The 27439-nt window shown below is 34.6% G+C and overlaps 1 long non-coding RNA gene across 5 annotated transcripts; it reads left to right on the forward strand.

The window, feature by feature from the left end:
* The first annotated feature begins 23169 nt into the window (after positions 1-23169).
* On the forward strand, positions 23170-26816 carry LOC113349012. 5 transcript variants are annotated; one of them, XR_003359878.1, is made up of 8 exons: positions 23170-23614; positions 23910-23969; positions 24492-24556; positions 25069-25137; positions 25240-25351; positions 25454-25563; positions 26065-26126; positions 26406-26816. It is a non-coding gene; the product is annotated as an uncharacterized LOC113349012 (long non-coding RNA). The 5 variants fall into 5 exon arrangements; XR_003359876.1 differs by having other exon boundaries at positions 23171-23614; positions 26065-26816; XR_003359879.1 differs by having other exon boundaries at positions 23170-23637; positions 23905-23969; positions 25454-26816.
* The last annotated feature ends 623 nt before the right edge of the window (positions 26817-27439 follow it).

Genomic DNA, 27439 nt, shown 5'->3' on the forward strand with positions numbered 1-27439 from the left:
TAAGTTCAATTACTGGTATTATTATTTATGGCCGGAAAATCACCATTTAATGCTGACTGAGGAACACAGCTTTCCTCAGTAAACAGGGGACTTAATGTAAATGGTGGATTTTCGACAAAGGCTAAATTCGTAAACTCATAATTATACGAAGCTCTGATTCAGCAATCAGACGTGAGTATCGAGACACGGGTCTCTCATCGAATTCTCAATGGAGAGTACTTTCTCTTAGAGTACATGTAGATATGTAGTCTCACGACTGGACAACAGCATATCTCATGAATACTGAATACTTTCAGTGATTATTTCTATATAGTATCACTAGATGGACGGCTCCTAGACAGCTTTCTCTGCTAGTATAGAGCGATAATGTCTTCAGGAACAAACAACAAGTTTACCCTGACTATATAAAGGATATGACTTACCGACAAACTCATATCGGGATAATTAATGCTCCTAGACAGCTTGCTCTGCTAGTATAGAGCCACAAAGTTAATTATTCCTAATTAAGATTAATTCTGCCGTGACATTCACTACTGAATTCCCAGAATAATCTATTATTGCTCTTATTCCATGGTCGAATACACGACTGGTCCCATGGAATGGCAATAACAATTTCTCCTATTCCATGGTCGAATCCACGACTGGTCCCATGGAATGGCAATAAACAATTGTTCTGAAACTATGATCAAATCCACGGCTTGATCTCATAGAATAGCAATAACAATATTATCTCATTACTCCGATTTCATGATCGAAACCACAACTGGTCTCATAAATGGTAATAGATAAATCTTAATTACTCCGATTCTATGGTCGAATCTATGATCCCATGGAATGATAATGCTCACTTTATTATTCTGAATTCGTAGTCGAATCCTCAGCTGATCTTATAAATTAATAATAAACATCTTATTGCTCAGTTTTGTGAATTATTCTCCACCGAATTCCACAATTAGTAATAAATAATCAACAACCGGGCGTCTGAGCTACCTCTAAGTAAGCCACGATTCAAATGGTGAAGGTGTATTCAACGACGATACACTAACAGTTACCGCACGAACGAGTATTTCAAAAATACAACGAAACGATGAACCTATGCAAAATAGAGAAGAAAATAATAAATAATTAAAAATATTGACCAGGGTGCTGGGAGCACAGACACATAACCGACCGACCGTGTCGTGGTCAATCCCACGCCAGTTTTATATTTTTTAATGCATTCTTATTATTTTCCATGATTTGATGAAAATTCTCTCATTTTATCAAATCTCTTTCGTCTCGAAGAAACTCCTCGGTTTCATGGTACTTCCATAAATCCATAAAAAATAATATAAAATTAAGAAAAGGAGTGTGGGGCATGACCATTGGCCAACCGGCCATGCCTTGATCCCAACCGGCCCCACACCCCACAGTTCCTTATTATTTATTATTTTTATTATTATTTCTCTAATTTCATGAAAAAACTCCTTGATTTCATGGTATTTTGCACAAATCATCAAATAATAATAATAAAATAAAATAAATTATGAAAACTTGTGGGACCGGGTCTTGGCCGGACGGCCATGCCCTAGCCGGTCCCACACGCCCTTTTGTTTTATTATTTTATTATTAGTTTTCCTTGAATTCATCAAATTCCTTGATTTCATTGTATTTCTCTCAAATTAGGAAAAATTCCCTCAAATCATCAAAAATACCTAAAAAATATTAAAAAATTATGGAAAACTCGTGGGACCGGTCCATAGCCGTCCGGCGATGCCTCCATGGTCCACACGCCATTTGTTTTTATTATTTTAATATTTTTTGCTTCCCTGAACTCATGAAAACTCCTTCAATTCATGGAAACTCCCTAAATTCATCAAATTTCTCAAAATTCATGAATTTTTCATAAAATCATCAAAATATTATAAAATTAAAGAAAAGGCACCACGGGATCGTGGTCACAATCGGCCGACCATTCCTTGACCACGGCGGTCCCACGCCTCCTCATTCCTTATTTTATAATTATTTTTCATCATCTCATGGTGTTTTCCTCAGTTTCGTCGAAACCCTAATTTTGGCATATCTTCTCGAATGGATGCTCAATTGCACGCCAGAAAATATCAAAATTCTCAAGACTGAGACGCGGACGCCTTGGGGACACGAGCACGCTATCTTGAACGACCAATATTGGCTCTTTGGCCCACGGGAGCCGGTCCCATCAATTTTCACAGTTTTGACCTAATTTGCACAATTGCTCGTATTAGGTCCAAAACTCTTCCAAACACTTTGGATTTTCATGAAGTGATCGTCAGGAGGTAACGTGACAACCCAGGGCCGGTTTCATGACTCCATGGTCGGTCCCTCGCCTCGTCATGATTAATTAGGTTTTCTCACCTAAGGCTCAGACGAGCATATTTGAATAAATGATTAAGCCAGCATTTAATCATTCTTCCACCAACAAATCGTCAACTCTTCAGGAGTTCTTCGTATTTGCTCACATGAGCATATGGACACCACATGGTTGATCCACGGTCCCATGTAGTCGCTCCCTCATTCGTCCCATGGTTGAAATTCTGACGAACCATGAATTGATCATCAATTGATCAAATTAGGGTTTCTGAATCCAAGGATCATCATTCCAGATTCTAACCTTAATAATTTTACGAGGACCTCATGGTCATTAATTTTATTAATTATGCTTGCTTCAACGACCAGTATTCTAATAATTATTTTTGGTACGCTGCCAATAATCCATCAGATGAGCAACACATGCTCAGACGATCAAATATTCAACAATTCATCACATGAGCAGCACTTGCTCAGATGAGGAATATTTGCTCAATATTGGTTCAACAATCAATATTCAACGATCCATCGAATGAGCAATACTTGCTCACTTCATCGTAAGAACTATACCTATGTCTCATGACATGTTCAATTCATGAGTTTCAGAACATCATGTTCAACTCAACGACTACATGGACTCATCGTCCCATCAAACCACGAGACGTCAATCATGTCACTTGGGGGGATATCACACAGGATTTTGGTCTGGCGGTCTACGGCACATGTGTTCAAACACACGATGGAATGTGAGAAAGTCGTGCAATCAGTTGAAGGAATTCACGAGGTAGTGGGTGGAAAATCGACCAAGTCTCCACATGTTGAGCAACTGGTTTCAAACACGATCTCCACTTCCCCACTCCTTGATTCCATCAACTGTCACACTTCATGGAATCATGGTGTCTACAATTCCAGCAATATAAATAAGTCTCTGAATCATGATTGAATCATCGGAATCAACAGTATCATCAATCTCACGTCTCATCGACAACACAAGATCATCAACTCATCAATTGAGCAACTACTCTCAATTGAGCAATTTCAATCACTCAGAGCTTATCGTATTCGGATTTTACACACCCACAATCTTTGATTACCATTGATTCCACACATTTTCCATCTTCCCTCCTACAGAGCAACCCATCCTCTCTTGTGACCGAATTTACTCTGGAACGGTCATTGTCTTGATTTAGGCCGGAGTACTACAGATTGACCTATCGAATCTAAAGCACCCCCTTTGCAGCGGTGCATCTGTGTGAGTTTTAACATTTCGCTCGGTTCGAGGAGTTTCCTCCGTACCGTCGTCTCCTCAATTCCTTAAAAACCAGCAAATCGTTTTCCCCCATCTACAAGTTGATGAAAAGATTTCCTGTAAGGTTGGTAAGGGAACTATTTATCAGAAAAAGTCATTTCTGTGTCATAAGAAAAAGAGCTCAACGGATTCTGAGTTTTATCATTATGATTTTACTCCTAATTCTGGTCACAAGTGTCAACCAAAGAATTTGCATGAGAAATTCTCTGCATTCTACACCACCTAAATTCAGGAATGGCGTCACCCCATTTGTATATAAATTGAAATGGGGCAAGTAACTGGTTGACTTTGTTTGTGAATTCTTTTTGTTATTTTCCTTGTGACAAAAGCTTTTCAAAAGGTTTGTGAAGGTATTCCTTCTTCATACTGGTATTTTTATCCCAGTACGTATACCTCTAAAAATCATACATTCCTTATGTGGGTCGCGGTTCGTGAACGGGTCCAAGCCCAACTGTGGGTATAAAAGAAGTACGAGTACGCAAACCCTCATTCCTCCCTCATCTGTCTGCGTTCGTGAACTTTTAGGGTTCAATATCTTTCTCCATTAAAGCTTGTTGGAGAACAACTTGGGAAAGGATTTCTCAAGATAAAAATCAAGTAAGTAATCTCTTGCCCACTCCCTTATTTCCTTCTAGAATCATGAAGAAACAAAAGGTTTTTCAAATAACCTAGGTTCTTCATCCTCCTCAATGGATCTTCCTATTGAACAAAATTCTATTAGGATTAGATTTGTGGATGAATCCTGTATCAAAGTATTTGAAAAGATTTCTACTATTGGGTTTATTTTAGAAAATAAATTGGATGATGTAAGTGGGTATAAGGAGGATTTGACTTGTTTTGAAAAATTCAATCTTGGAAACATCTTTGATGGCCTTGGTAAAGGTTTTGATACTCTTACTAGAACCTTCTATGCCAACATTTATGATGTTGTTCCTGAGGACATGGAATTCAAGACCATGGTCAATAGAGAAAGAATTCCAGTTAATAGAGAATTGATTTCGAACATACCGGAATTCCTTTGGGTGATTTTCGTCTCCCTAGACCAAGCAATGAACGACCTTCACAAGAAGCTATATCAAAAGTGCTTTGTGGAAAGAGTGTTGTGTGGAATAGAGGAAAATTTCCCACTAATCAACTAGATTTTCCTTTAAAGTCTTTTGGAAAATTGGATATTTCTAACCTTTGTCCTTCCATGGTTGAGAATTATCGTTGGAGCCGTGAGTTTGCGGAATTGGTCTATTACCTTTTGATGGAAACTAAAGGTCTTGACATTTGTGGGTTCATTATTTTGCAAATGTTAGACATGACATCCGTTGACAAGAAATTAGGCTTCCCTTGCTTGATTGAGCATATTTATCGCAACTTCTCCATTGAGCCGATTGAGAACTTCATTGGAACCCCCAAGCTTGTTCGACCATGTACCTTCAGTCGAATGAGGGAATATGAATGCAAGAGACAAAGGTGTGACACAATTGATGGCTGGAGTGATCCTTCTACGAAGCTTCTTCGCTAAATTTACAAAGGTGTTTGTAAGTTGAATACCAAAGTAAACTGTGTTCAAGAACAATTACTTGTGATTGCTACCAAGTATCCCGATATTAAAGAAGACATGGACAAAAGTTCGTTCCACCTTCGTGATCTCCGAGGATGAAGATGATGAGTAGCCTCTTGTACTTATTTATATTTGTGTTAGGTTGTTTTGACCTTTATTTGTCTAGTAAATCTTCTTATGAGAATTTTATTCTTGTGTTAGAAAGAATAAATAGAAATTGGAATAGCCATTATTGTGAGTACACATAGCTATGTCCAACGTTTTCATCTTGCAATGTTTTTAGATTTATTTATTTAAATTCTAAAGTGATTTGGAAGATGATGGTTGCAGTATTAATCTTTATGGTTTCATATATTGCAATATGTTATGGGATATGTGTGTTTGTGTCCGTGAACTATTATTGTCCCATATGATGTCAAAAGTTATCTCTTTCATATGTCGATATGCATGTATTAATACAAGATCGATGAACTTTTGACAAAAAAAAGTTAACCCTATTATGTCAATTCTTTGATGGGAGATAGGTTAAAATCTTTTGTTTACAAAGATTATGTCTATTATATGTCGTTATGCAAATAGTGATGAAAATAGAATGAATCTTTGTATATTCCGCAGTATTGATCTTCCATGATCCATATTTTATGTATATACTGTGCGGCTCCATAAGTTTTCTTATATGAGCATTTCCAACTAGACTAATCATAGATTCGTTTGTGATTAATTTGGTTGTGTATTCCAATTAAATTAATCATGGGTTCTCTTGTGATTAGTTTGATTGATAATTTTTGGATACAAAATCATTTTCTTATGGTTTTTGGTGTCCAAAGAAATCCTTCTTTTCTTGTAAAAGTAAGGTCGCTCTTGTTGTTCTTTCGGGAATGACATCAAATGGGGGAGAGTTCTTTTGAACTTGCGCTTAATTTCCATATCTTTGTGGGGAGTGCGGCTGTGGAATATTTTAGGGGTTATCTTGTATCTTTATAAACTCCTTGATGAATGCATTTAGCTTCGGTTATATGATTGCATCTAAACAAGTTGATATGTACTTTTTTTTGGTCTTGAAGCATCTCTGTGGAAATTTCGTTAGGATCCCGTTTTCGTACCTTTGCCAATTTTATTGACAAAAAGAGGGAGAACTAATATGTAGTTCACCCTACAAATACATATGGTTTACGTGTTTTACGGATCATTATGTAAGGGGGAGTGGTTTTCATATTGAGATGAAAGTATTGACTAAGGGGGAGTGATACATATCACCATAGTATTGTTATCGAAGTTGTGATATAAGAACTTTGATACTGTGTAATAATACTATGACACTGTATAACAATGATCGAGAGCTTTTGTTTTCTCACTGTTATGGCTACGGATCTTCAAAACTATGATGCTGAATTGAACATCAATGGAATCATGGGAGTACTTGGAAAAGACGAAGTTTTCGAGTAATGTAGAAGCACCAAGAAGATCAATCATGTGGACGAGAAGCTACAAAGTTTTATTTATTTTGTAATCCATATGTATGTATTTATAGTTTTGCCACTAAAATTGACAAAGGGGGAGATTGTTAGAGCACTGCGTTGCTATATCAATCATGTTATTCAAGTTTAGTTATCAAAACTATATGTCTTGATTTCTAAACTACTTATAGCTAAGTCTCGGTTTAGGACAGTTTAGTGTAGTTGAGATCCAGACTCCATGGCGATCATCTTACGAAGACGAAGCACTACTCAAGGAACCATTGGAACTTCATCCGACTAAAAGGTACGTGGATACTTGAACTTATCTATCACTCAAAAGTCTATCTACTCTATCTCCTACTCTTGACACAAAGTCGTATAAGTATGATAGTTTTCATACATACATATTTGTTATTTCGAGCCAAGTTTACTCGCCTATCTTTTTCTCGAAATATGTGTTGGTAAGCTTTCGCTTTAACCATATTTCATCTTTACCCGTGATAAAAGTCATGATGATGTTTCAATCTTGAAAATAACTTTGATGACAATAGTTGTGAATAACGACTGTTATAAAATTATAGAAGAATGTTTCAATGATTGAAATGTAGAGTTGAGATTACATAACCAACTATGGATATAAGCATATATAGTGTGTTCGCACATTAGTGTATAAATCCATGTGCCGGAAACCAAGTGTGTGCATATGTTTGCATACGGTATCGGTGAAGGAGACAGGTTGAGTACGCATACCCGTACACGTACCCAAGTTGGTTATTTCTCAAATTGGAAGTTTATGAACTTAAAACAATAAATTATAAGGAATTCAATCTTTGCAAACCTTGTCTATATTGTTCATGAATTGATTCAAGTGAATCAAACCGATTTTGTTTCAATTGTGTCTATTCATAAAGACCTAAGCAATTGAACAACTCTTCAACTAGTTCTTATCAGTCATTTGAACTAGTTATGAGAAAGATGAATACGGTTAATATGAAAGTGCTCATATGGCTAACCATTGGTTAACTATTTGTGAACCAACTAAGTGTACATGTTTAGGTACGGTTAATCAAACCTAAACGAAATACATTTCATTTGTATGTGATAAGCTAAGTTTCGATCTCACGGTTGAAAGATATTAGCTTGGTTAAATCAGGTTTTTCATCTAACGGTGAATATTGAATGCTTTGTTACCAAGGTAACTTGGATTGCAAATCCTGATTTGAAAACTATATAAAGGAAACATCTAGCAACTGGAAAAACTAATTCCCGCACCTCCTTTGTGATACTAGTTGGTTTTTCTAGAGTCGATTCTCCTTTAACCTTAGGTTTCTACTCGAGACCCTGTAGGTTAACGACTAAAAGACTTCATTGGGATTGTGAAGCCAGAAGAAACTACTTCTCTTGTAGTTCAGCGTTCTGATCTTGCCATTTTCTATCGTACAAGTTCAATTGAAATAATTGACTTGAGATTATATCTTCGATAGGGCAAGATAAAAATAAATCACAAACATCTTCGTCTCATCGTTTGTGATTCCACAATATCTAGTTTCACTACCATACGATTTAAATTATTGTGAGGTGATTGATAATTCTAGGCTGTTCTTCGGGAATATAAGTCCGGGTTATCAATTAGTTCCTGTTCACCTTGATTTTATCATAAGACGGGACAAAACTCATAGGTTTATCTGTGGGGGACAGATTTATCTATTATCGTAGACTTTTCTGTGTGATACAGATTTGTTTATTAAAGTCTTTGACTTTGGGTCGTAGCAACTCTTGGTTGTGGGTGAGATCAGCTAAGGGAATCAAGTGTGTAGTATCCTGCTGGGATTAGAGACGTAAGGAGCGCAACTGTACCTTGAATCAGTGTGAGATTGATTAGGGTTCAACTACAGTCCAGAATGAAGTTAGTTTGTAGTAGGCTAGTGTCTGTAGCGGCTTAATACAGTGTGGTGTTCAATCTGGACTAGGTCCCGGGGTATTTTTGCATTTGCGGCTTCCTGGTTAACAAAATTTCTGGTGTCTGTGTTATATAATTGAAATATCACAGGTTGTGCGTTAAGATCAATCAATTAGAATATCCAACCTTTGGTTGTTGATTTAAATTAATTGAAACTTGAATATTGGTCTTTGGTACCATCCAAGTTATCTCTCTAGTATCTGATAAAGACTCGCAGATTTCCATTTGCTTGAGTATAGATCAAATCGAGAGACTGAGATATCAACTCTTTGATATACTTTTACCTTGATCGAGTCTGACTGTCTAGTTGATTCTCTAGAAAGTATATTGGAGTTAGTCCATAAAAATTGCTAATCGAAATATTGGGTGAGGTTGTTAGACCCCCACTTTTTCAAATAAGTCCATAAACCGGGATCCAAGAGTATGCATATGTGTGTATACTAAATTGGTGAAGGAGACAGGTTAAGTATGCGTACCCGTACACATACTAGCGGAAGTTCTTGAATCGAGAATTTCTGCTGTGTTTGGTTTTGTCAAAAATTTTAACTAGTCACCTTAAGTATGGCGGAAGTTTCTGAACCGAAAATTTCTGTTGAGTTTGGAAACTTAACAAATTCAAAAACCGGTTGCTTAAGTACGCATACCCGTACGCATACTTAAGCTGGTTACTTTATCAAGTCGGTTAGTTCATGGACTTAAACATTTAAATCATAAGGAATGAAATCTTTGCAAACTGTGGCTATAATGTGCATGATTGATTCAAGTGAATCAAACCGATTTGATTTCAATTGTGTTTTCTAAACAATTGAACAACTCTTAACTAGTTTCATTTGAGTCATTTGAACTAGTTATGGTTAAGATGAATAAGGTTGATATGAGATCCATCATATGGCTAACCTCGGTTAACTATCTGTGAACCAACCTCGTGTACACGTTTAGGTACGATTACATAAACCTAAATGAGGGTACATTTCATTTGTGTGTAACAAGCTAAGTTCGATCAAACGGTTGAAAGATATTAGCTTGGTTGGATCTGGTTTTTCATCTAACAGTGAATATTGAATGCTTTGTTACCAAGGTAACTTGGATTGCAAACCCTGATTTGAAAACTATATAAAGGAGAACTCTAGCAACTGGGAAAACTAATCCCTACACCTCATGTGTGTTACTAGTTGCATAACTAGAGTCGATTCTCCTTTAACCTTAGGTTTCTTCTCGAGACCCTGTAGGTTAACGACTTGAAGACTTCATTGGGATTGTGAAGCCAGACCCAACTATTATCTTTGTAGTTGTGTGATCTGATCTTGCTGTTTCTATCGTGTTGAGTGCAATTGAAATAATTGGCTCGAGATTTTATATCTCCGATAGGCAAGATAGAAAAGTAATCACAAACAAACTTTGTCTCATCGTTTGTGATTCCACAATAACTTGTTTCGCTAGTCGATTAAGTTTATTGTGAGGTGATTGATAATACTAGGATGTTCTTCGGGAACATAAGTCTGGTTTATCAATTGGTTCCTGTTCACCTTGATTTATCAAAAGACGGAACAAAAACTCTTGGGTATTTATGTGGGAGACAGATTTATTTAATCCTATAGACTTTTCTTTGTGAGACAGATTTGTCTATCAAGTCTTCGACTTTGGGTCGTAGCAACTCTTAGTTGTGGGTGAGATCAGATTAGGGAATCAAGTGTGTAGTTACCTGCTGGGATCAGATACGTAAGGAGCGCAACTGTACCTTGAATAAGTGTGAGATTGATTAGGGTTCAACTACAGTCCAGTCCGAAGTTAATTGGTAGTAGGCTAGTGTCTGTAGCGGCTTAATACAGTTTTGTGTTCAATCTGGACTAGGTCCTGAGGTTTTTCTGCATTTGCGGTTTCCTCGTTAACAAAATTCTGGTGTCTGTGTTATTTCTTTTCCGCATTATATTTTGTTATATAATTGAAATATCATAGTGTGCGTTAAGATCAATCAATTAGAATATCCAACCTTTGGTTGTTGATTTACATTGATTGACACTTGAACATTGGTCTTTGGTACCATTTAAGTTACTCTTCTTGTTCAATCGGGCTCGCAGATTTCTATTTGCTGATTGCAGATTGAATTAAGAGTTGGAGTTATTAAACTCTTTGATATACTTTAATCTATATTGAGTCTGACTGTCTAGTTGATTCTCTAGAAAGTGTATTGGAGTAAGTCCTCTCAGATTTCCAAATGAATTGTTGGGTGTGGTTGTTAGACCCTCGCATTTTCAATAAGAACAGAATACCTTGGAGAGGAGATACACAATCTAATCGACAATACACAGATCAGGAAATCCCATCTTTCTTAAGGTAGTGATAACAGCCTTCCAACTTATAGTATCATAGGCCCTTCTCAAATCAATTTTCAAAGTGCATCTAGGAGTCCCTGTAGGCCTATGATAGTTCCTTACAATTTCATGATCTAGCATTATATTTTCTTGTATGGATCTACCAGCAACAAAAGAAGACTAACAAGGATGAATCAAGGACTTTAGCAAAAATTTCATTCTCAAAGACAAAATTTTTGTAATACAATTATAAACAACACCACAACAGGCTATGCGTCTGTAATCCACAACACCATTAGGGTTCTCCTTCTTAGCCACTGAAGTTACAAAGGTACTATTAACTTCTTGAAGCATTTTGAACTCTTGAAAAAGAATTGGACAACAGCTACAAAGTCATCACCTATTAGACCCAATAGAGGCAAGTGCAGTAATAACTTCATACCTTGAAACAAGTTTGATAAGTTCACCACTATCTTCATTACCAAACATTCTAGCAAAAGATAAGGACTCAAGCATCTCAACATTAGTTTACACTAACCCTTGTTCATCATACAATTCAGCAAAGAAGTCAATACATTCGATAACTATATGTTTATCATCAATCCACACACTCCCATCTCTAGAAGTAAGACTAAGGATATTATTCCTAGATCTTTTATCTTTGATAGAATTGTGAAAAGATTGGGTATTAGAGTCACCCAAATCTAACCACATAACTCTGGACCTCTGCTTCTTCATAGATTCCTCATATCTAGCAACTTTATAATATTCATGAACAACCCGTTTCTCCTTCCTAGCCAACTGAGGGCATAGAGGATTAGCCTGAACTTGTTGTTGAACAGAATGCATCTCCTTCTTAGCTTCCACAACTTTCTCATAAATATTCTTGAATTTTATTTTCTTTATTTAATAAGAGCATCCTTCACCTTCCTCAAATAATTAGACATAAACACAAACAAAGGATTGTCCCTAACTTTATCTTTCCAAACATTCCTCATTAAATCAAGAAAATCAGGCTCTTCAAACATGACATTGAAAAATCTAAAAGGTAGCGGATCATGCTTTCTCTTTGCAAAAATGGTAGTTAAGCCAGGAGAATGATCAGATATCCCAGGGTCAAGAAACTCTGCCTTAGAATCAAAAATTGATCAATCCACTCCATATTCACCATAACTCTGTCAATTTTTTAACCAATCCTAGCATCATATTGTTTATTAAACCAAGTATAATAGAAGCAAGAATAAGGATGATCAACAAGATATGCATCTTGAACACAATTACTCAAATATTGATAATAAAAAGGTCTAATATCAGCCATAGTAATCTTCTCAGCAGGATAAAGAAGAGAGTTATAATCACCCAAAATAGTTCAAGGTTTGGAGTTAAACTTTCTTCAATTAACAATATCCCCCCACATAGATCTTTTAACAACAATATTATTGCCTGCAAATAAAAAAGTAGCAACAAAGGAAAAGTCCTTGAAAGTATCCACTAAAATAAAAACACATCGAGTAGAAGAATGTAAGACAAAAACCTTAACAACAAAAGGATCCCACCCAATCCATATCCTACCAAAAGAGTCATTACTGTAATTATCTACAAACTGCCAAGAAGGCATAATCTTATTCCTAATTCTAGAAGCATTAGAAGCCTGAACATGGGTTTCTAGAAACCCAATTATTGAAATATTATTCAACCTAATAAAAGAACTAACTTCTACTTGTTTTAGAGGGTCATTAAGCCCCCTGATATTTCGTGTTGCAATTTTAAACATTATGAATTTGGGTTCAGGCTTCTAGAAGCATTAGAAGCCTGAACATGGGTTTCTAGAATCCCAATTATTGAAATATTATTCAACCTAATAAAAGAACTAACTTCTACTTTTTTTAGAGGGTCATTAAGCCCCCTGATATTTCATGTTGCAATTTTAAACATTATGAATTTGGGTAAGATTTGATTTCTTACCTCTACCAGACCTCTTCAGATATGAACCCCTAGAAGGAAAATCTAGCTTAGAAGAATCAACATCAGAACTCTTATGAATGAAATGAGCCCTTACTCCAACTCCTTCAGCACCAAAAGAAGAAGACTCGGTTCCAGAACTTTTGCTAGAAGAGCTTGTAATTTTCTTAAAAAAATACCCGTTCATTCACCATGTTAAGATCTTGCTCAACCAATACCTCAAACATGTTAATTTTTTCAACAACACCAATACCTCCATCACAGAAAGGATCAACTCCACCAAAATCCTTATTCTTAACTGGAGCAGATTATTCAACCCCATCCATTAAACTAACACTAGAAGCACCATCATTACCCTGTTCAACAGGTCCAACACCTTTATTCTCAATATTATTTTTATTCCTATTTGATCCCTTAACCACCAAACCGTCCTTATCTAGCTTATTTTTGGTTGATGGTACAGTCTTCTCTTGCTGAACTTTCTCAGCAACCTTTTTATAAGCAATTGAATAATGATTAAATGTCTTACAATGCGTACACAAAAAAAGGTTTCCATGGATATTCAAAAGAGACCTGAAAGCTAAAACACCATCCATGTAGACATGTATAAATCATGGGAAATCAAAACTAGTATCCACTTCTACACAAACAAGAGCATAGCTCATCCTTGCTCCGTTCAAAGTTTGTTTATCTAGCATAATAGGAACACCAACACAGCTTTCAATGCTACTCAAACCCTTAGCATTCTACATATACAATGAGATTTTTCTCAAATTTATCCATATTCCAAATCTTTCTCAAGATCCTTATTCCAAGGTTTGATAACAAACAATTTTCTAGAAGTATAGAAAGAACCCCTCTCTAGCACCACAATTATAACTTCTTCGGAATCAAAATAAAAGACAAAGAGAGACTCATCATGAAGATTCATACTGAATTCACCTTTAATCTTTCACTCTCCCTGAACAACATAGTTCACCGCCATAAACGAATATCTCTTACCAATAAAAGCATCGACCACTATATCCTGACACTTCTTAATATCATCAAAGAAATCATCCAAAGAATGAGATACAACCTTTTTACCATCTACAACAAATGGAAATCTGAATCTCAAATCCTCCATCTTAGACTGCGATTTTGACTTAGAGAAAAACTCCGACCAAACAATATATCCCAATCGTGGACTTCCAACAGAAGATTTGGGGTTAGATACACCATAAACATATCTAAAACCCATCAAACCGGGAAGATCCCCCTTAGAGCTACCCTCTACATCACCGGAGGTGTTTTGCAGAGGTGGAAAACCTTGAGAAATCGTTGTCATACCGCCGTCAGCAACGGAGAGAAAAGGAAAAAAAAACTAAAGAATTTAAAAAAAAAAACGAAATCACACAACTACAAACATTTTCTCTCCTCACGTTAACAACTTCAAGTAATTTTCATCACCAATGACTTTACCATCGTATTACAATGACATATTGGTTCCACTAGTACAGAAATGGCCTTTGGCCACGCCAGATATAAATTTCCCTGTCACGCCTTTTTGGTTTTGGCGTGTCTATAGGGTATACTTCTACCCTATAGACACGCCATGTTCTATGGGCGTGTTAATATAAGTGCTTTCAGCCACGCCAGGGCTATTAGCGTGTCCAAATATCAACCGTTTAGTCACGTTAACTCTAAATTTTTTGATGGGGGTATTTATAGACCAGTCTATGGCCACGTTAGGTAGTTGTGGCGTGTCTAAAAGGTTAGGCACGCCATTTAAGGTGTGGTTTTAAAGTTGGTTCATTATACACACCAATATATGCGTGTCCATAGTGTACGATTGATAGACACGCCAGTATATGCGTGTCCATAATGTACGATTTATAGACACGCCAGTATATGCGTGCCCATGGTGGGCATTTTATAGACACGCCAAATTCAAAGTGTGGCCAAAATGTTCTTTTTTGGACACGCTAGTATATGTGTGTCCATAGTGTGCGTTCTATAGACACGCCGGTTTTATAGCGTGGCTAAAAAGTTCGTTTTGAAAAAATTAATAAAAAGCTTTTGCCCATATTCGAACGCATGTCTCGAAGGAGTTAGGTAACGAATCAATCCACCAGGATGCCCATCTTTATATGTTTAAAATTAGTGTTTTGAAAAAACTAAACTGGTTCAACTACTCCACATTTTATAGACACGCCAAATTCAAAGTGTGGCCAAAAAGTTCCTTTTTTGGACACGCTAGTATATGTGTGTCCATAGTGTGCGTTTTATAGACACGCCGGTTTTATAGCGTGGGTAAAAAGTTCGTTTGGAAATAATTAATAAAAATCTTTCAGCCATATTCAAACTCATGATCTCGAAGGAGGTAGGTAACAAATAAATCCACCAAGCTGCCCTTCTTTAACTGTTTAAAATTAGTGTTTTGAAAAAAGTAAACTGGTTCTGCTACTCCATATGGACCAAAGACACGACACAATCTATACGTAAGCATGATGATGAAGTTGGTAAACCATTATAAGGGGTTTTTCTTTTCTGGGTTTGTGTCGATAATTTTGACACAACCCGCCAAAGGTAATTAAAACATTGATCTGAGGTAAATGGTAAATATATTAAGGGTTTTGAGTAGGGTAATTTTCTAGCTTTGGGCTTGGGTGGTAATCTTTTTTTTTACAAGGTGTTCTGCCAAGTTAACCTGAATGGATATATAGAAATAACCCATCTGTTTAAGATGACAGAAACTAGGGTATTAAGATTAATTCAAAGAATTTTCTGAACTTATGGACATATTGCCACGTTACGAATGATGGATTTATGGTTGATAGTCTAAATCAGGCTCTACCCCTTGAAAAAAATTATTGGTTAACAATGATAGTCAACAAGAAACTTATAGGTTAACAATGATAGTCAATAGGTTTATCTCTGGGAACGCCTATATAAAGATCTTTTATGTGATGTTTTAAAGTAAAGATAGTAAAAGACATGATATTATATGTTGAGTCAGTTTATCCTTCTTCTTGTTTTTCACGAACATCTAAGCTGAAGTGAAGCATACAAGTCTGTTCTTCCTATTTTTTATGAACATCTAAGATGAAGTGAAGCATACAAATGTGCATCTTCATAAAAACTTGCATTACAAAGAAGAGAGCATAACAATATTTAAACTATTGATTCAAAATAAATTTCAAATTTTATTAATAGACGAGGTTTCTTATAAGGTACAATCCCACTTAAACATAAGAAATTGAGAAAATAAATAAAAATTGATCCTAAATATACGAATTTCCAATGGTGAAAAAGTATCCAAAACAAAGTATAAACTCAATGTTTACAAAATACGAACATGTACATCAGAACATGCTATAAGTGCCATCCCAAGCCCCGTAAATCATCAGAACATGTACTTCTCAAGATTTTCCAGGTGTTTATCAACATAGACATATTCAGACCTTTGAATCAATAGTTAAAGAGGGCCACAATGCCTGGAAACCAAGTAAAAAAGAAAACTGCACACAAATATTCTCGAAACGTAACAATAAGATTAAAAGTAAAGCATACAAAATGCTTTTTGTTGCAGAATGATTCCCATCAACCTCACCCTAAACAGCTGAAAGATCACAAAACAAAATTCATATAATCGAAACAAAACCATCATCAAATCTGTAATGAGTATAGTGTTAAAAAGAAGAATTTGTCTTTCATAATCAAACTTATAAACGATATTCAACTTTAGTAACAACAGATTCCTGAAGTTCCTCAAAAAGAACAAGAAAAAAAACAAAAAAAACAAAAGCAAAACCGCAAAGGTGCTGCTGGGATCCAAATATCTTGTATGACAAGATACTAGGTTAGTCGAAATTTCAATGCATGGAAGGAAAGAAATGGCCACATATTTAAGTACAAAGAAGAATTATTGATCTCGATCACCGAATACGTTATGGAGAGAGAATGTAAAGTAAAAGAACGCAATATATAAGAATACCCTAAGCTGTTTGGAAAAATCTCTAGCAGAGAATCCAGAAACTTCGATCCAAGTCTTACAGAACAAATGACAACATAAATACAAGATGAAACATCACACAAAAGTTTGTACTGTATCACCTGCATAAAAAACAGTACAAGATGGCATTAATTATTTGAATCCAACTTCACTTGAGTGTTCTATCTAACCTGGGAGGTGAAGTAAAGGCTGGATACAAGAGTAGATGGCAGAATGATGTGCATGTTAGAGGTGTAGCTGTCCAGAAGCATTCTTTGACCTGACTGGAAGGACGATGCAGAACCCTTGGAAGTAGATAACAATGGACAAGATCAAAACTATAGTCAACCAATTTGTCACATTTGCAAGGTTCTTCCGGAACAGACCTTTTCTGTCTGAGTTATTAACAGAGGGAACAAAGTGATGACAGCACCTTCAAAATCATAACATCCTATCGATCTTCATTTATCCCATGCAACCTGTTCATCCAGTTTTGAAATTCTCTCCTCGTGTAAGTAGTTGAGCCAGTACTCTGAGAAAACGAAAAAGAAATAGCAAAAGCACCAACCATGAATTAGTAAAAGTCTTTGCAGGTTAGCATGAAATATGAACTTATCTTGAAATAATATAGAATAGCCTAATTTTCCAGCAGCAGCATAGAATAAGTCAATTTCATGTCCAACAAAAAATGCAAGTTTGTAATGCACAAACGATTTTCGGGCACAAATCAACTGTTGCAAAAGTAAAGATTACTATTATATAAATTATTTCGTACAGATAGATTATGTTGTGTCGAACAAAATAATGGTATTGTTTTAGAAAGTTGATGATGATATCACCTCCGCATATTAGGATAACATAAACATCCAACATACATCCATTTACTGAGCATAAAATATAAGAAAACGTTCCAATTACTGTTATTTACAAAGCTAAACACCAAAAGGAAAACAGTTGCCAAAGCTTATGAAGGAACTCAAAAGGTTTAAACGACAACAAGATGTAAATAATATATTGGCAGACCTCAAAACTTGAACCTCTATCTAAATAACAACAACCTCATTCTGATAAAGTTCATGCACAGTCCGAGCTGCAGATTAAGCAACCACTTCTTGCTTTGGTTTCGATGCAATTCCAACATCTTGCTTTGGCTTCAGTACAATTACAGTTTCTTGAACTTTAGTATCAGTTACAATCTCACATTCAAGCACAAGGATGACGACTAAACATTTAAACACAATCAATCACCTGAAGCTCAAACTATTTATTATCACAGTAACCAATTTCCACAAAATATAAGGTCTTACTTTTTTTGTGTGTCTTGGGAAAGATTGTATGTCATCATCCTGAACAAGGATGGGGCCAAGGTTTGGGATTCTCCCAAATTGATACATTATATGAGACATATAGGATGGAAGAATTTCCTTGAGTTTCATCTTTCCACCCCTAATTGTGAATCTGATAATCATCAATGTAAATTTGATAAACTTCTAGATAAAATCATTGAAAACCTGGATTCTAAATTTTCTCAGATTGAAACAGAACAACACTACAGACCCAAAAAAACTAAAATCCGATCAAAGATAGAAAGAGATAAATCTATTAAATGGATTAAAATCAACGAACATCTCAAGAATCCCGTATCATAGAAACCCATAAAAAGAACAGCTTCATCAATAATAAGACTTTTAATGTTAACTGCTTAAAAGGGAACTTAAACAGAATTTAGAAATCAATTTTACCTTGGTAAGACCGTCCACATTACTGAAATCACAAAGAACAACTTGAATCGACTTAGATCAACCAATTTTGTTTCATGGTACAAAAGCTGATTCAAAAAATAATCCCCAATTTCACTTAAAACCCTAAAGTCTTTACAACAATCTTCCCTAAAACAGATTTTTTTCTGAAAACCCTATAATCTTCCAAGAACATTAAATTTAATCAAATCCAAATTGAACAAGAAAAAACGAAGAAGAACAAGAATCAAACGTGAAGTAAGGGGTTTGTTTAATGAGAAACAAATTGTTGTTGTTGTCATGGGTTTGTTCGAGAGATTGGATTTCATGGAAAGGGGTTTGACTTTCGATTTAGTTTTCTGAATTTTTCAATTTCTGGTTTAGAGGTGCAAAAGATGGAGAAGAGAAAGGCGGAGAAAAAGGTTAGGGTTGGAACGAAAAGAAACGAAGAGGTCCAATACCGAACTACAGGTCACGGCTAATTAGTCGCTGGCTAATTATTGATAACCCCTTCGGCCTAGTGTTTGATTTTTCATGAAATTTTTGGTGGGAATTAAGGGCGCTAAATATTGGTGAAAGTTTTGTTGGTTGCGTTTTTTATTTTGGGAAAAATTGGAAAAAAAAAAGAAAACATTTTTTTTTGGAGAATTTTCATTAACACGGAAAAAAAAGTTGTTCAATAATATTGAAAAGTTATATGAGGGATTCGGTGATGTTTCCTTATTTGTCAGAAGAAGATGATATATATATATATATATATATATATATATATATATATATATATGCAAAAATATCTTGCGAATTAAACAAAAGATAATAACAAGATTTCTATCTCGCATTAAAGATATGGTATAAAAACGTGTATTATTTTTATTTTTGGAATTTAAATGTGTAACTAATATGCATATCTCCATCTTCCAGCAAGATTACATAAAATGCATATTTTCATATGAAAATTTAAACGTGCATTTGTTTCCTCAAAATGTTCTTTGTTTAGTTGGTCTTTTAATTCAAATTTGTTTCAAGGATACTCTTTAAGCACCCTAATCTATAATTAGCAAGTTGTAATTCACTGGTAGCATTAGCTATCTCTTCTGATTTGATATCTTCATCTTTTTGATGAAATCATACCTTTAATAAAATTTTACCTTTCTCGAAAAAATAAAATAGATTTTAAACGTGCATTTATTTTTCCTTTCGGTGCCGGTTTAAAATCTTTTAAAAAACAAGTACTGTAATTAGTTTTTCGATATTACTAATTAAAAGCAAAGTGCTAAACTTTTTGTGAACAATTTAATAAGCTTGGATATAGTTTGTGAATAATAAGTTCAAGTCATGATCTGGTAAACTTGGATTAATTTGATAAGAATTCGTGAAAGCGAGAATGATCTAGTGAAATTGAGTAAAATTAGATTTGATTTGATGCAATTTGCGTATGATTAGTGAAAGTGTGAATGACCTAGTGAAATTGTATAAAAATGGATGTTTATTGGAGGTTATAGGTATGCCTAGTAGATTTAAGTATGAACTGTTAGTAAAAACGAGTAAACTTGATTTTAAGATGTGTAGAATTAGTAAAAGTGAGTGCGATCTAGAGTAAAGTTGGATGTGATTAGTGGAAAACAAGTAGAGTTAAGTATGATCTTGTAAAATTGAGTAAATTTGAATATAATTTGCGAGTTGAGTATGATCTAGTAAAATTGAGTAAGCCTGGACATAATTTGCGAATAACTAGTACAATTGAGTATGATCTAGAAAAATTCAGTAAACTTTGATAGAATTTGTGGATAATTAGTGAAAACAAGTATGATCTAGTGAAATTGAGTAAAATTGGAAAAAAATTTGATACTACTGGAGTATGATATAGTGAAATCGAGTAAAATTGAGTAAAATTGGATGCAACTGGTTGACCATCGGGGAAAGAGAATATGACCTAGTGAAATTGAGTAAAACTGAATTCAATCGGATGCAATTGGTGTATAACTAGTGTAGTTGAGTATGATCTAGTAAATTTGAGTAAACTTCGATGTAGCTGGTGTATAACTGTTGCAAGTTAGTATCATATAGTGAAATTGAGTAAAATCGGGTGCAATTGGTTGATCATTGGTGAAAGTGCACATGATCTTGGAATAAGTTCAATTAACGGATAACTAGTAGAGTCAAGTGTGATCTAGTAAAATCGAGTGAACCTGAAAGTATTATTAGGATAATAACTGAAAGTGAGTATGATCTAGTGATATTAAGTAAAACTAGACTAAATTTAATACAATAGGTGAATAAATGTTGAAAGTGATTGTGACCTAGTGAAGTTTAAAAGGATCCAACTAGATGTAGATAGTGTATAATCCTTGGAAGCGAGTATTATATAGAGAAATTGAGTAAATTAAATCCGGTGCAATTGGTGAAAGTGTACATAATCTAGTGAAATTAAGTAAAATAAGTTCAGTTAGATGTGATTAGCGGGCAACTAGTATAATCAAGCATAATCTAGTAAAATTGACTAAACTTGGAATTAATTTTATAATAACAACCGAAAGTGAGTATGATCTAGTGATATTAATAAAATTTAGACATTATTTGATACAATAGGTGAATAATCGCTGAAAGTGATTGTGATCTAGTAAAGTTAAAAACAAATGGGACTCAACTAAATGTAGCTAGTTTATAATTGTTTGAAGTGAGCACCATATAGTAAAATTGAGTAAAATCGGGTGCAATTGGTTGATCATTGGTGAAAATGTACATAATCTAGTGAAATCAAGTAAAATAAGTTCAAGTAGATGTGATTGGTTGATAACTAGTAGAGTCAAGCATGATATAGTAAAATTGAGTAAAGTTGGAAGTATCTTTAGGATAATAACTGAAAGTGAGTATGATATAGTGATATTGAGTAGAATTATACTAAATTTGATACAATAGGTGAATAATCGTTGAAAGTGTTTGTGTTCTAGTGATGTTAAAAGAATGAGACTCAATTAGATGCAGCTAGTGTATAATCGTTCGAAGTGAGTACCATATAGTGGAATTTCGAGTAAAATTGAATGTAATTGGTTGATCATTGGTGAAAGAGTATATGATCTAGTGAAATTGAGTAAAATAGGTTCAACTAGATGAAATTCGTAGTTAACTAGTAAAGTTGAATATGGAACTTGGAAGTAATTTTAGGGTAACTAGTGAAAGTGAGTATGATTTAGTGATATTGGTTAAAGTTAGACTAAATTTGATACAATAGGTGAATAACTGTCTAAAGTTATTATGATCTAGTGAAATCGAGAAACATTGGACTCAACTAGATGTAGCCAGTGTATGATTTAGTGAAGATGGGTCTCAATTTGACACAGTTAGTGAATAATTGTTATATACGAGTATGACCCGGTAAATTTGAGTAAACTTTGGCCCGAGTTAGATGGAATTGGTGGATAAATAGTGAAAGTAAATATGATCAAGTAAAACCGAGTATAATTGGATTCAATTGGTGGTGGTGGATAATTAACGAATGTAACCACGACTTAGTAAGGTGGTGGTGGATAATTAACGAATGTAACCACGACCTAGTAAAAATTGGACTCAATTAAAAACAATACATCGTGATTTCTTATTTTAAAATATTATGGGTATTTAACACACTTTAAGTACGGTAGTAAGCTATTAGAACAAAATCTATAACTTTTGGATTCATTCTCATTATTCGTATGTCTCCTTAATACTAGTTTTGTTGTTGTCGATGTTGTCTTACATGCTTTGATTATCTAAAAAACCTTCTAATTTTCATACACTTGTTTGCACTCTATCGGTACCAGAAACCTTCTTGAAAAATTTAAATTCAAATAAACAAAGACAATGATTAAAAAGTCATGAAGCTGCATTAATATTATGTGTATTTTATGGGGCTGTTTGGTAACCATTATTTTAATTGATTATTAGCTTATAATCCATTATGCAGATTATAATGGATTCTATATGCGTTTGATAACCATTATAATAATTGCTTATTTTAATCATAATTGAAAAAAAATCCATTATTTCCATAAACAAGAAAAAGTTGTTTTGAAAATTTATTATAATCAATTATTTTTTCTAAGGAACTCAAATTGAATTTTTTCTTCTTATTTTCTCTAAACTATCAAGAGAGAGACAAAAAAACAACATAAGACTAAAAAAATATCCTAGATCATTGTTATTTCTTCTTGTTTTTGAGATCATCATTCTAATATAATTAATTATTTGAAAAAAATTTATTTTTAAAATAATTATATCAAAATCATTTATCAACTTATGATTATCTATAATCATAAATTTTATCAAACAAGGCCTAAGTATTCGTATTCATGTGGTTATATTTTGACCCCACCGAATTTTCATTTACGCCAAATTTATCTAATGTCAAATTTCTCTATTTCTTAAAAAAAAATATTTTTAAGGATATTTTAGAAGATGATACCCTGTGCTAAATATATCTAGTTAAAGACTTGTAGAACTTTTTTTTATGGAAATTCCATGCGGGCACGTGCTTAGGCGTGCCACACTTAGAACGGCCTCTATGTCGTTGGAAACTTACCCTAACTCTAGCAGTAGCTTTACTTTCGTATCTCTTTCCCACGATCTCCGCCTGCTCTTTATGTAAAGAAAAAAAACCAAGTCAATCCACAACTACTTCCCGAACGGAAGTCAGAAGAATCCCCATTTTCCTCACCTCAAACCCTAACACTAGGCAGTTGATCTTCTCTCTCAATCTCTCATAATTCTTTCATTCCATTCATGTTATGAAACCATTGAATCAAATATCTATTCATGTTAAGATCAATCAAAGTTATCTTTTCTAAACCCATATCTCATAAACTAAATCCATCCTCAGAAACCAAACCCAATCTTCAGTACTCCAGATTTCGTATTGAACCCTAGAATATAGATTTTTTCGACATAATCTCTAGCAAACTAATCTCTTTAATCTCTGCATGACATCTTGCTGACAAGTCCAAGAAGATGAGTTTATAAGACCCTAGATTCCTTGTTTATGCTGATGATGTGAGTCTAATTTCTTACATAAAGTAATTTTTTTTCTAGAATTTGCAATTTTCTTTTGATTTTATGAAGTTTTAATCATGGGTTTGGTTCTAATTTCAGTTTTATGATCTGAGTTTTGAGTTAGGTTACTATATTTTTCTACATCTGGTTGTATTGATTTTCTAGGGTTTATTTTTTCCTTTTTATTTTGTTTTGGTTCGTCTCTCAGTAGAATTCCATCATTTAGATATTCCTTTTGTTAGATATATAATGAGTTTTGTTTGTGTTTTTTTTCTTCAAATATTGAGAAGATTAGTCCAAAGCAGAGAAGCAGGAAGAATTAGATTTTCGGGGTTCTCAAGCAGAATGGCTTGTGGTAAGCTCAATTTTTACTCATGTACCTAAAGAGGAGTCTTGTATTTTTTTCTGGAGTATGAATTGGAAGTTCCAATACAGCCAATCAATGCTTTTTTCTTCGTCTCTTGATCTCAATTGCATATTTTGAAGATAAAAAATGGTTAAAATGGAAGGAAAACTACTAAACATGGAGGCTTTCTCTTTTAATGTTTAAAGGTAAAATGGCTAGTATTTTGCTCTTGGTGTTTCATTGGATGTACACCAATATTTTGGGATTTTTTACTATTGTGCAATTAGATTATCTCTGTGAAAACTGATTTTTTCCGGCAAGTTGTTTTTTAGGGCAAACAATTTTATTGGGTTCTATTAAGCAAAGATGATTGTTTGTTTTCCTTTTTCTGTTAAGAGTTTGAAGTCGTTGTCAATTGTTTGGTTAAGAGTTTGAAATCAGGGATTCATTGTATTGTAGAGTTTTTTTTATTATTTAAAATCATCGTGAATTACTTGTCCGATTTTGATTGTATTATAATTTTAAATGCAGGTAGCCTGAAGATAAGCATTGCTAGAGTATGAGAGATCCATCCCTTTTATCTTTAAGTGAAATTGGTAAGTTTGTTTCTTCCTTGGCATCATATTTTGCGTTGATACCTATTTTAAAGATGATTTGGCTTTCCATGTTGCTTATGTATTGAGACTCGTTCTAACTTAGGTCATGGAGTCTGGTTTGAAATGTCCTTGGTAATTCACACTGATATCGCGTTGGCTGATATCACAGTCAGTATGTTTTCCTAAAATAAATACTGGTACCACTTAGTGATCCTCTATATAGTATCTTTTGGCCTCTGTGTAGTTGCACATGTTACTTAATGTTTTTGTTTCTGTTCTCTTAATTCCAGCATGAGAATATCTACCCATTGCAGAAGATCTACAGCCAAATTACCTTGAAAAAATTTACTCATTACACTAGATTTTGTGGCGCGCTAATTGTCCCTTTTCAATGCTCATTTTCATTTACCTTGCAAAAATTTACTCATTGTACTAGATTTTGTGGCCCTATCCGCTAAATTTCCTTTTCCAATGCTCATTTACATTATTTTGAATTGTGTATGTGAATCCAGAGTACACTTAAAAGTTTGAGGCAGCTGACCTGAAATTTGTGGTGGGGATGAAAGTGGAAAGTACTGGAGGTACATAATCTGGTCAATAACAATAAGTACCAGCACTTTAGTCCATTATTTGATGTTATAATGTCTGGTAAACAATTTAACGTTTTTTTTTGCGGATTGTAGAGCTTCCAAGTCACCATTTTTAGACGGAAGTGCAATTCCATCCCATGTTCAAATTAAGACCTGGACGGCCTTCTGCTTTAAATCTATCGCTGATGCATGAATTTTTTTTCCAGTATGGATAGCGATTCTTTTTCTCCGGCTAGACTGCAAAAGTTCATATTTTATAGTATATAGTTTAAAATCTCTCTTAACAGTAAAAATTGCGCAATTGTAGGTCTTATATTGCCAGCGAGCGGGGCAGTTGCAAGCGTACATTGACAAGCAACAACATGGAAACTAGGACATAAGTTGATTTTCTTCGGTCGTCGTCTGATACTTTTCATGGTATGCTAGTTAAGAGTATGGGTCAATCTTGATGTGCTTACATATGGTACTCTGCTTATGTTATTATAAATACTGATTAGTGGACATCTTGTTACTTGTTCATCATGCAAGTATGAATTTGGTACTTGCAGTTTCAAATCTATACGTTTTGAATTTAGGAAATATCATTAGTGTACTATAGACAACACTGAAGGCACCCATGAAACTGGTGGATCCAGAAAGTAAAATTCTGAGTAATACAGACTATACAGTTTGTTTTACTTTTCTCTTTTGCATGGGCAAGCGGCATCCTAGTGACAGTTTGGAGGAGCTCTTGCAGTGTGAGTGAGGACATGCATCTGCAGTAAACAAGACTTGGAGTAGTCACGCCCTTTCTTCTGTCTGATGCGGATGCGTTTACATGTTTTGACACTTACTGATTATATTGATGTCTTTGTTATTAACTCTAGTAGAATTCATATATCGTTGATTTGATTCTACGTATGGATTTCTGTTTTGTAGTTTGATTCTTCACAAGACTAAACTTTATGCTGCTGCGCTTGCTCCATTCAAGGCTTACTAAGGTGATGATTTTCCCTATGTAATTGATTTGTCATTGTTGGCTCATGTCAAGGTTTATAATCTTAATTCAAATAAAGTATTATTAGTACCTTATACTTTATTCAGCATCAATAGTCTGTTCAGTTTGAACTAACACATGAACATCAGTCTCTGGTTTACCCTAGTAGTATTCCTCAACCGAGAACTTCTCCCTGTAACCAGAATCCACCTCATTTATTTTAATGCTTATATAGATTCTAATCGTACTATTAGAATTGGTACAACTCTTCTTGATAATGCAGGAAACTTCTGGGGTGCCAAAACAATCCCAAGCACAGCATGAGATGCTCAACATGCTGAAGCCATGGCTCTTCTTGCAGCCATATTATGGGCTAGCCAGATGGAACTACAGTTTACTTCGTACGGGACTGGAGCTATTACCAACTCTATCAATGCTTCTAAGTCTAGTGTTTAGCGGACTACTATCGTTCTGAAGATGTATGCTATGCTATTAGTGTTCAAATCACCATAGTTAACCATTGTTATAGTGGTTTCTGTCATGTTTTCTGGATTTTTGGTGTAATTAATGTTGATAGTATTGAATATTCGAAATAAAATAGTCTTCAGGTTTCTGTGCATGGACAGGAATCAATTTATTTTGCAACATTTGATTAGGTCTTATTTGGAATAAAATTTCTGTTAATTCCGGGTAACAAATTTGCCATTATTTTTAAATATATCAAATTTGGAAAGAAAATATTGATTTTTGAATTAAGGGCGTGAGATAATGCCATTTGGATGATGGAAGATGTATCCAATTTGACGATTGAGATTTCGTAATCTTTCATCAATTTTAAAACACGTGTTCGGTTAGAGATTTAGCCAAGTTTCATAGCTTTTTAAAATATAATAGAAAAATGAACGTTTCGAGACGGTTATATTTGGATGGTGAAAGATGTACCTTTGAAATTCTATCGTATCCATTCGTTTTATCGGTGCAGATTAACACATGTGAACGGTGATAAATGCCTCAAATACGAACGGTCGAAGTTCCATTATATTGTACCAAATCTAGAACACATGGACGGTACAAGATTGCATCAAATATGGCTAAACATCATATATAGCCACACAAAAATCATATTACGCATGTCTATAGAAGGCCAATGGCCACGCCAGTAAACAAATTGCGAATCATTAGATAATCAATTACCACGCCAAAAACAAATTGCGTGCCCATAGGTTACCAATAACCACGCCAAAAGGCAATTGCGTGTCCATAGGGTAATCAATGGCCACGCCAAAAAAAAACTTAGTGTGTCTATAGGTAACCAAT

Source organism: Papaver somniferum, chromosome 2 (assembly GCF_003573695.1).
Source record: "Papaver somniferum cultivar HN1 chromosome 2, ASM357369v1, whole genome shotgun sequence".
Taxonomy (NCBI): domain Eukaryota; kingdom Viridiplantae; phylum Streptophyta; class Magnoliopsida; order Ranunculales; family Papaveraceae; genus Papaver; species Papaver somniferum.